Source organism: Biomphalaria glabrata, chromosome 17 (genome assembly GCF_947242115.1).
Source record: "Biomphalaria glabrata chromosome 17, xgBioGlab47.1, whole genome shotgun sequence".
Classification (NCBI taxonomy): domain Eukaryota; kingdom Metazoa; phylum Mollusca; class Gastropoda; family Planorbidae; genus Biomphalaria; species Biomphalaria glabrata.
The window spans coordinates 15,824,479-15,832,758 of record NC_074727.1 but is presented as its reverse complement, the minus strand read 5'-3'; positions in this window follow the sequence as shown (position 1 = coordinate 15,832,758).

Below are 8,280 nucleotides of genomic sequence, written 5' to 3'. Positions count from 1 at the left end.
TCAAAAGACATTTTATTATGTATTTATGTTTCTTGTTGTGTGTTGTGAACTGATCTGTTCTAGTGTGTCAAAATGTCTTGGTGTCCAGGTCAGCTTGTGTGTGTGTTTACTGTGTTATTGTGAACTGTTTAGTCATTCCTGTTCAATAAAGCCTTCTTGTAGTGTTTCATGTTACACTACCGCCTCTTTTGGTTTACATATAAACCTCGGTAAAACGAAAGTCATGTTCCAGAAGTCACCCAATAAAACCTACTCAGCCCAAAGATTACAGCAAATAGACATCCTTTAAGGAGGTAGACAACTTCACATATCTGGGAAGCATAGTATCAAATGACGCATTGGTTGATATGTGTCTGATCAGGATTTGTCGTGCTTTAGGACGCCTCCAAGCGAGAGTGTGGCGAAATAAATCGCTCCGCCTGCCTACAAAATCAGTGTCTACCAAACAGTAGTCCTCAAGACCCCTCTTTGTGGATCTGAGACATGGGTACTTTATAGAAAGCAACTAAGACTTCTTGAACGCCTTCACCAAAGATATTTGCCACCATCATGGACATACGGTGGCAAGACCGCACTACAAAGAGCGATGTTCTTGCGAAATGGTATGAACTTCTTAAAGTCCGACAGTCACGCTGGGCAGAACACTTATCCCGTATGTTGGACGAACAAAGGCAATCTTTGTTAGTGAGCTGAAAGGTGGCCGATGTAACAGAGATGTCCCACAATAATGCTTCTTTAGAATACTAACGCAATGTTTTAAATTGTCTTTGGAAAAAAATTACTTTGTTACAAAGTGTATGTTTTACCAAATAACGTAGAGATTTTGCATCACTTGCTGCTTCGTACTAAAGCCATATTTTAGAAGTTACACTGCAAAGACTTTCTTCCAGGCCAATAATAGCCCAATAGTTTTACGCAAAAGATGCAATGTAAAACGATACGACGTGAGCTGTGGTTTTTCTGGGAGGACTAAAGAGACTTTCTATTTAATCGCCATGTACAAATACATTTAGAATTAATAAAACGCAAAAGCAACTCTTCAGATTAGTTGTCTTTACCCGATCTTTCATTTTCATAGTTACAAAAATATTACCATAATGACTTTGGGTATATATTTCCTTAACAAATTATTCAACCGAGCGAGGCTCGGTCACCAGGTAATATATTTGCTAAGTACATTATCTCTTGCCATGATGTCGAATGTCAAAATGCAGGAGCCCCTAAAGAGGCCAAGCCCCCCCCCCCCCAAATCCCTACAAGAAGAACACATAGCCATTACTTTCTACAAATAAGAGAAGTGAGTAGGTCTACAAAAAGAACACATACTCACTATGTTCTACGGAACTTCTACGTATAAGTGATTAGGCCTTGCCGCCTACAAAAAAAAGACATACCCAACCCGGCAGGGGCGAACTGGGTATCAAAATCGGCCCGGGCATTACCATATAAACCGGCCCACAAATGGCATGTCAAATATTTTATGTTGGGGGGGGGGATTTATATATATGTATAGCCTATATTAGTGTGTGTGTAGGCCTATATATGTAATTAATCTTCATTACATGCTGATCTTTCATTCTTTCAAACGTTTTTTTTTCTACCCTAGAATACTCTCTTCCTATGATTAGTGGAAAGACAGTACACACCGCCAAAGGGCAGCTAGGGAGTCCGGGGAGTGCTGTGAGTTCCCCCCCCCCCCCCATTGGGATCGGGGCTTCGCCGCAACCAAGCATTATTTCCGTTATTTTAAGCTTTAAAAATGCAAATTTTGGGGTATTTACAGTGCAATTAGCCTGCTACTCTTCCGCTAAAAAAATTCAAAAAACCAAAATCTGCTATTCAATGGAGTCCAGCGACTGGTATAAAATGGTAACTATAGTTTTGCTTTAGCTTTTGTATTGGAGGGGGGAGGGAAATCACAAAAACCCTTTTGGCTACGCTCATGAAATTTGGTGACTGTAGTTTGCTTAAGTTGGCTGCACTGGGGCAGTAAGTAAAGATTCCTTTTCAGACAAAAAGGTCTGAGGCTACGCCCATGTGTTATATTATAGGTGTAAGCCTAATTCTCTACAAAATATAATAATAATAATGCTAGTCTTCGAGTCCGAAGATTAGTGAGGAATGCAGAATTTCCCGTGGCTGCGCAGTCCCAGCTGTGACCTACATATTTTGCCACATCCAGGGCAAGCGTAACCATTGTCTGCAGGTGGTCGATTTAGATTTTCTTTTCGCCGTCTACGTTTCTCTTCGTCAGCAGATTTTCTTTTGGTCTCAAATGTGTATCCCGCGGCCTTCGTGAGTGACCTCCAGCTGTCTCGTTCTGAGGCCGCATGCAACCAGGTGCTCTCTTCTATGTCAGCCAAGGAAAGTTGACGCCTAAGCTGGACTTCGAAGCGTTTCCGTGGGGCGCCTCTGTTACGTCGACCACCTTTTAGCTCACCAAAAAAGACTGCCTTTGGCATACGTTCGTCTCCCATACGGGATACGTGCCCTGCCCAGCGCAACTGTCGGACCAAATAAAGTCCCTCTAGAGTCTATACTGTCCAACCGGCGTTCGCAAAAACATCGCTGTTTATAGTGCGGTCTTGCCATCGTATGTTCATGATGGAGCGCAAGCATCTTTGGTGGAGGCGCTCGAGAAGTCTTAGATGATTCCTGTATAGTGTCCATGTCTCAGAGCCATACAGAAGGGTTGAGAGAACCACCGCCTGGTAGACACTGATTTTTGTAGGCAGGCGAAGTGATCTGTTCCGCCGAACTCTCGCCTAAAGGCGTCCAAAAGCGCTACTGGCCCTGGCCAGATGGTTATCAACTTCCCTTGAAAGTGAGGCGTCATTTGACACTATACTACCTAGATATGTGAAGTGGTCTACCACATTAAGGGGCTGTCCGTTTACGGTAATCCTTGGGGCTGAGTATGTTTTATTGGGCGACTTCTGGAACATGACTTCTGTTTTCCCGTGAAGCTTTTTGGTATTACTTATAGATTGCAGACGTTTCTTCAAAAAATAAGATTGTTACGTCTTACGCATTTCATGTGTCAATATAGTCATGCATGTTGATCAGTGACTTAAAATATGCTAAATCATTGGTTTTCCTGGCTGACTCAGGCAACCCATTCCATTAAAAGATAAGAGAAAGCAGAACGGTTAGAGAGGCACTTACTTAATGTGAAAAGCTCTTGCTTCCTCCTAGTACATTCTCAAAAACGCGATTTGTATATGAATATACCATGACCCATTATTTAAAATATAAATCTACTTTCATTTAACATCGGATGTGACAGCGCTATATAAATTATTGTTATAATTTTCATCATTAATGACTTCATACTAAGCATAAGTTTGCCATTAATTATAATAGTATAAAAATTGTTTTAAATCTAGATTTATTTTTTAATTAAATAAGTTTTTTTGTAAGCTTTAAGTGTAGTATTTTTAGATGTATGTTATTAAAAATAAACAAAAAAAAACTTACTTTTTCTTTTCAAATCGCAGAAAGTAGAACTTTATACCCATATTGAGCTGTGAATAAGTTGGGTGGTTTGCAATTAAGCGGCTGTGTGTATGCGTTAAAGTTAATTTCTATTGCGTATTGTTAAAGAGCTAATTGTCGCGAATATCTTTTTTTTATTTTTATTTTTCTGCGTTAACAATGTTTTCTAACTTAAACTCTCTCATCCCTCTTTTTGGTTAAATTTCATTGGAACCATTAAAAGACGGGGGAGGGAAGGAGCAAAAAAAATTGGGAGCGCCATCAAAGGCCCATGCCGACCAGCAAAATGATTAGGCCAAACACAACATCGAAGACATCAAACCAGTCCATGCCGCTCGTGCATAGCAGAAAGTACGGTCTAACGTTTTGCAAATGATAATGCGTACAGTGTATAGTGTATTTTTTTGTTGTTGATATTCTTGTTGAATTTCAAACAAAATTAATTTTAATAAGCAAGAAAACGTGTTAAGTCCTTTGTGTCTTGCTGCTGTCATTTTTTTTTTGTCTGCATTGAATTTTTTTTTCTTTGGTCACGACCAGACCGGCCCATTTGGTACCGGCCCATCGGGCATTTGCCCGTTTGCCCATATAGCCAGTCCGCCCCTGCAACCCGGCCTACCCACTTTGTTCTACAAGTCGGAAAAGAGAGTATGCCTACTAGAAGAACACATACCCACTATAATAATCAGCGGTTCTCAACCTTTTAAGCTCGGCGACCCCTTTTTACAATCCCCCATTCTGCCGCGTCCCTCCACCAACCACACACACAGCAATAGAAGAATAGACAATAACAATCCATATTTTTCGATGGTCTTAGGTGACCCCTGGCAAATTGTCAATCGAACCCCAAGGGGGTCGCGATCCACAGGTTGAAAACCCCTGCACTATAATCTGCATGTCGAGCCTTCTGATATTATCACTGTTTGCACTTGGTACATTTCCCAGCCGTGAGCAAATACTATGAGTTAAAAGTAAACCTCGCCCATCTCTGACAGGTCTTAGGATATCTTCTGTTTGGTTAGTTAACTCTTTCTCTCCTAATTAACGATACCAACGTTGATTTGACCTCATTAAATTAAATTAATGTTTAATTCTATAAACTTTATTTTGTCTTATATAAAAAGAGCATGTATTCCCCTTTAATTCGATACCAAATAAAACATTTTCTGATGAACAAACGTCAAAGCTGTTGAAGCTTAATCATAACAGGGGAGGGAAATAGTAATGAGCAAAAAGGAGAATTCCGTCGAAACGTGGAAAAATAATTACGGAGAGAAAGAGTTAAGAATAATTATGACTTGCTCAGCTCTTCAGCAGGGATTGGTCTAGGTAGAGCTTCTCCGTCTAGTGTAAGGCCTGTACTTTTTAACATTGTTTTTGTTTTTAAAGAAACCCGATGAGTTATTAAGCAAAAAGGGAGGGGGGGGGGTAACTTAGTGTACGCAAAAAGAACCCCCCGAATAGAGTGTAGACCAACATATTGTTTTTTAAAGTAGTCAACCGCGCAACAAATATACAAACAAAATATAAAATACTATTTAAAAAAAAACAAACAAAAGCTTATATAAGGGACAGAACCACGCAACCAATGCCCTACCGCTAAATCTGTAAAATTTATCTCCCCATTTCTATGTAAAACAGAATTAATTAATTACAACAATTTAATTAGCTAATTGGTTATGTTTTTTTCATATTGATTCGTGTGTTGTCATTGACAATAAATAATTGTGCAAGGTTTCAACTTGATCGAAGAATGGGAAGTGGGAGAAATAACGTGTACAAAATGTGTACCAGACAGAGTTGATAAAAGCTTTGTAAAAAGAGGTAAACAACCAGAGCTTCTAGTATATAGCTCTGGGTGACATCGTAAGAAGCTTTTGAAATCATTTTCTATGGCTGGACAGGATATCCGGTTACAAACAACAACAAACTTAGTTCCTTGAAAACAAAAAAAACGTAGCATAATGGTATAATCCCCCCACCCCCGCCCCATAATTGTTTATCAAAGTCATGTCTCAAAAAAAAAAAAGTGACTTTCTGTGCACTATTAGTGTGTTCGAATTGTATCTTAAGAACTTATCCTCATATCCATTACAGAAAATTGAAATGGATGACATAAACTAATTTCGGAAGGTCACAGAGGTCATCCCCCGTTAGACTTTTAGATACTGAAGCGTTTTACCAACCACCTTACCCTACCTGACATTATTTGGATAAAAATAAAGGCGTTTGGTCGTTGTGCTGGCCACGTGACATCCTCAGAAACTGATGACCTTTATATCATCTGGTACATGGATCGCAAGGTTCTTAAATGGATACAAAATATAGAACCTGCTCCAAAAAAAAAAAAGTTAAAGATGATAAGAAAAGATGATAAGAAATGATGATAAGAAAAGATGATGAGAAAAGATGATAAGAAATGATGATAAGAAAAGATTATAAGAAATGATGATAAGAAAAGATCTAGGTAAGAATAAACTAATACATTATTTCAATTTACTAACACTAGTTTCGGGACGTGGTGGCTGAGTCTTGACAAACTTACCTTCCGAACCGAGGAGTCTCGGGTTCAAATCTCGGCGAATGCTGGGATTTTTTATTCTGGGATTTTTATGACGCCCCTGTGTCCACTCAACATTAGTTAGTCGTTGTGCTGGTCACATGGCACTCTCGTTAACCGTCGGCCTCAGAAACAGATGACTTTTTCATCGCATGCACTATAGATCGCAAGGTCTGAAAAGGGTACCTTATTTACTAAAAATTTTATTTTTAAAATTGTATTTAAATAGTTCGTTCATCTTTCATGCTTATAGCATGCTCAATACGCCATGGTTTCCGTAGTGCCCTTAGATTACAGCGGTTCTCAACCTTTCAAGCTCGGCGACCCCTTTTTACAACCCCTCACTCTTCCGCGACCCCCATCCACCCACACAGCAATAGAAGAATTGACAAAAACAACCAATTTATCAATGGTCTTCGGCGACCCTGGCAGATCGTCAAATCGTCGCGACCCACAGGTTGAGAACCCCTGCCTTAGAAGCTCAGCGAACACAACTTGGAATTCGTACTTGAGGTCGAGCCCGCTTGTTAGATGGCCAAGCCGTAGCCAAGTGGTTTTGGTCTCTAAGCCATACATCCCACATAGGCCTGCACCAGACACCTGCACACCTAGATGATGACAAGTAGGAGGACTAAACCTTCACAGAATATTAGACAAAACATGCAATAGAAAAAAAAATATATTTAAGAAAACAAACAAAGCTAATCTAAGGGAAGGAACCTCTAAGTACTGCCATTTATCTGAAAATTTCGGGGTTTATCTTCCTTTTTGCTATATAAAGCAAAATTCATTTATCAGTACTAAATGATTAACTAATGGACCTCATACAGTCACATACACCAATCGTAAACAAACAACATTTAGCCATGTGATTCTATATATCTTCTATACAAATTACCCATACCCCCTTGCTGGCAAGGAAGAGTCAAATTTTTCACTAACTCCAGGAAAAATCTATTCTCGAGTAGGCCTACAATAAACATCTTCCGAAAGAATGAAGGGTCAGAATGTAATAAAGATTAATTATATACACACACAAATATATATATATATATATATATATATATATATATATATATATATATATATATATATATATATAAATCCAGGATACGCCCTTAATGGGCTTACTGCCTATTTAGAATCTTTTTCAATGACAGGCCCCGTCCATTCTATAATGTTGTCTTCCCATCGCATTCTCCGTCTGCTTCTTTTTTTCCGGTACTGTTCCCTGATGAAAAGTCTCAGCACTCGTTGACAGCAGGTCATTGTGTGGCTCTATCTTTATTGTGAATTTTCATCATTCCTTTGAAGGAATGACCTTTCGGTTTTTTTATTTTCGTAGTACAACGACATAGAGAATTCTAAAGTTGTTTTAATAAGAAAATTTTGCATTTTATTAATAAATCTCTTTTTACAGTGAATATTCCAAGCGGCAGGATATTACTAAAATTTTGGCAGATGACTATTCACCGCACTTTATTAATGGCTACGATCTTGGAATTAGGTGACTGTGGTTTGCTTTAGAGCAGGGGTTCTCAACCTGTGGATCGCGACCCCTTTGGGGGTCGATTGACGATTTGCCAGGGGTTGCCAAAGACCATCGAAAAAATGTATTGTTATTGTCTATGCATCTATTGCTGTATGTGTGTGTGTGTGTGTGTGTGGGGGGGTCGCGGTAGAGTGGTGGATTGTAAAAAGGGGTCGCCGAGCATAAAAGGTTGAGAACCCACTGCTTTAAAGTTTATATCGAAAATGAAAGTTTTGTCGTCAAAATCATCTGTTAGGGGGATTTTATACTAAAATATCTCTGGAGTTTTTTTTAACAAATTAAAAAACCCATTTAACCTCGCTCAAAGAATTTGGTGAGAGTAAGATTGCTTTAGAATTATTGAAGAGGGGGTTTTCAACCTCGAAACTCTCTGTAGGGTGATTTTAAACTCAAAACCATCTTGAGGGGTTTTAAACTTTTTTAAAAAGCCATCTGGAGGAGGAGGGTTTAAACTACTACTACGATCAATGAATTTTAGTGTGTAATTTACTTTTTTAAAATATTGTTTGAAGAGGTATTTTTTTAGTAGGCCTACCAAACTCTACTGAAAAAAAAGGGGGGGGGGGGTTAAACTCATTTTGAGTGTGTATTTTACTTTTTTTTTTAATAGAAGAGATTTTTTTAGCTTGGAATTTTGGGATTGTCGTTTGCATTATTATTTTTTTGTTTTTTT